At 38.6% G+C, this 3,420-nt stretch overlaps 1 protein-coding gene across 1 annotated transcript in view; it reads left to right on the top strand.

Moving 5' to 3' along the window:
• Positions 1-3,420, top strand: part of LOC118326997 (voltage-dependent T-type calcium channel subunit alpha-1I-like) — a 156,525-nt gene that overhangs the window by 14,157 nt on the left and 138,948 nt on the right. The window lies entirely within an intron of this gene.

The raw sequence follows: 3,420 nt of genomic DNA, 5'->3' as shown, positions 1-3,420 counted from the left end.
TGTGTGTGTGTGAGAGAGTAAGGGGTCATACAAGGTGACCAGCAGCCTTCAGAGAACTGCAGACCCAGTAATTAGCACAGCAGGGTTCTGAACGTGGGGTTGAATTTGTGTGTGTGTGTGTGTTTGTATAAGCATCACTAGCATCACCTGTTTGGTTTTTCTCTTTTGTTTCCTTCCTCCTGCCTCTCAATCCTTTCATCCCTTGCTTTTGCTTTCCAGCATCTCACAGCCGCGTGTGTCGCCATGGTGATGTATAGAAGTCAGGTGGTCCGACCGCGTGCTAGTTACGAGTTACCTCAGACCTGCATGTTTTATATGCGCGTGTGTGTTATTTATAACAGCCTTGTTTGGCTCATGAGAATCAAACACTGATGGGAAACTTTTTTCTGATAACTTAACTCAGCACAAAGACTTTGGCTTAAGGGAATTTTTGCAACTTTACACAGCAAAAATCATCACAATGCTTTATTCCAACAATGCTCACAATAACACTCATATAATACATGTTGGTGATATTTTCAGAATTGGTAATATGAATAATAACATTCAGTTCAGTTTTTGGTTTATATTCTCAGAGTGCAGTTGATTTGCAGCAGGTAAACACAAAGCTAAACACAAGCACAAGCACAAACCACAAACAACCCACAAGTCAATACAACCATACAAACTTTGCATGCCCACATCAGTGAGTCATTTTATGTTATTTGATGGCTCATGGGTTGAAGTAGTATTTCTTTTTAACTTCGCCCTGGACAAAGGGTAATAAATTCCAGAAGGAAGGAGGATTTCAACATGAAGTAGATAGCAGCAACCCAAAAGAACAGTCTGAGACTTTTGCAGTCTGTCTGTCCACTTGCTTTAGAGTTATTCAGATGTTGTAAATAGAACCACATATGCACACGTTTAACAGCCTATCAGAGCAGTATGAGATTTTTGCATATATGCTGCATGTATGTGCAATAAAAATTAGTGACTTGTTAAGTCCGTGCACATCCATTGCACACCCCCACAGGTGTTTTGCTTATTTACCTGATGAACCTCTTCTCAGGACTGTGTGGTTGTGTGCCAACCTGTTCTGCTTTATTGGCCTTTAGGGCACAGTCACATGTGTGAATTTGCATTGTTGACTGCACAAATGATTGCTGAATCATGTATAAAAAAAATCATTGTTTCATTTTTAAGGAAAAAAGTGTTAATTTTATGGAAATACATAGGACATTTGCAATAAACTTCCAGATAGACAAAGGGTGAAAAACTGAGACAGAGCCAAATTAAGACATTCTCCCAAGTTTGGTAAATGACAGTCATTAGTCTGTCATTAACACTCGCCTTCTATGATTGCTATCTGCATGGTGTTATCTTGGGAACTGTTGACTGGCATGCGTTAATGTGTCGTGTGAGTGTACAAGTGCGTCTTTGTGTACCTTTGTTCTATGAACCAAAATTAGCGTCTTAATTTAGGAAGTGTCTCGTCCCTGCTGAAAGTGATACTTGTCCCTGCAGATACCACACTTTGTTCCTTGTGTTAAGATCATGAATATTAATGTGTCACCTTGTTATGTCCCAGCCAAATTATGATGATGCCAAACAATAGAAAACAGAGCATTCTTAAAATACTCATTCTAACAACTCAGGGCTGATTAACCTCCCTACACAGAGGTAAATGTTGTCAATGCAGACAGAGAGGCAAGGGGAAAGAGAAAAGAAATCTGAAATGCTCTGAAGGGAATATATGTGTAGACTGAAGAACATGTAGAGTCTAGGAAAGAGTAAATTGAAGATGGAGTTTTGAGAAAGTTAGAAGGGAAGGAGTTGCAGAATTGATTGATCACATAAAAATAAAAAGGATTGGATAAAAATACTGTGAGACTTGTCTGAGACTAAGCTTTGAAAAGAACATTTCAAGCAGGCAGACAGTCCCAGCTATCATTGCTGGGCAGAATATAGAACTGATTCATTAATATTGTTTTAAATTGATGCTCATGCATTATTTCTTTATCTTGGTTGAGCAGTGTTTTGTTTCTTAAACAAGTATTATTATTTTCAGGCTTAATTTATTGTTTGATTTGGTGTAAAAGAGAGCAGGAAATGAACAGGGTCAGTTGGTCAACACTATGACCTCTAGTTTCTTGGCAGTTTGGCCCTGCAGAATGACAGTGGAGTTCTGTAAAAATCCATCACATTATAACAGAACATTATCTGAGTTCACTAGTGAGACTCATCAGCCTCCAGATATTTATCCACAGCTCCAGACAGAAATCTCAGGAAAAACTCACCCTCCATCTGCTTAAAATAAGGAAATGTGTTGACAGCCCCATCTCTCATTGCATTAAGATATTATTTAAAAATTCCAATTATATGTGCAGAAAATAAGAATATGACATATCTCAGTGATTATGTGTAATATCTTTCATGAAGGCAGCAGCAGATATGGAAAACAGAAAAGCAGTATGTCTTTGGGAAAGGCTATCAAGAAGTATTGAAACATAAAAAAAGAATTGGACCACTAGTTCACTTTGTCATTTCAAATCCATTATAATAAACATCAAATATTCATGTGCGAGGTGCTACAACTTCACTCAAACCAGGTGAATATTCATTCAATACACCCACATCAAAAGCGACACCCCCAGCTTGGTGGTGTGGACGGGAGAGAACACACACCGCTGTGCCACAGCGGTTACTGTTGGGAAACTGGAAGGTTTATACTGTTGATTACTACTGCTTACAGTTCAAGATATACAAAACACACACAATTGGCTTTTTGCTCCGGTAAATGAATTGTTTCTCATACACTCACAGAACTTTCTTTTGCCTTACATTCCTATTTTCTCCCCATCTCTCCACATTTAAATCCGTCCCTTATTATTTATTCATCAATTGTTCTCTTTACTTTGCTGAATTTAGGTGAGCACTACAGTGAGCACTACATGAAAGCAACTTATATTAGTTTTAAAATGAGCTTTTATTAGATACTTTCATGTTGCATGTTGATAGCAAAACATATATTGTGTCTGTACATATTACATATAGTAAACTTTAGTATTGCTTTTTATTGTGTGTTGTGTTGTATGTATTTTTTCCACTGCTGCCAGTATTTTTAGCTCCATCAGTACTGTATTGCGTAATTGGTGGTCAGTCTGTTCCACTGGTTTTTGCTCTCAGTTACACAAGCCTGGCAATGCTGGAGGATGGAAATAGCATGCAACGGTGGTCGTGGGCAGGAGAGGAAACCTACACACTTAACATTCGCATCATATTGCCACCATGCTACATCACAGAGAGAGGGAGAGAGAGAGAGAGAGAAAGGAGGGGAAGGGAGGGAGTGATAAAAAAAAGACATCTAGACAGAAAGCACATAAAATCCCACCAGATGGTCTAAAGGAAGACTCTGTGTGCATGTTTGTGTCTTTTCCTGTC

This window comes from Morone saxatilis, unplaced genomic scaffold (genome assembly GCF_004916995.1).
Source record: "Morone saxatilis isolate NCDOM2014 unplaced genomic scaffold, NCSU_SB_2.0 Contig17, whole genome shotgun sequence".
NCBI classification, from domain to species: Eukaryota; Metazoa; Chordata; class Actinopteri; family Moronidae; genus Morone; species Morone saxatilis.
The sequence above is the reverse complement of the archived record's forward strand: the minus strand, read 5'-3'. Positions and strand labels throughout refer to the sequence as shown.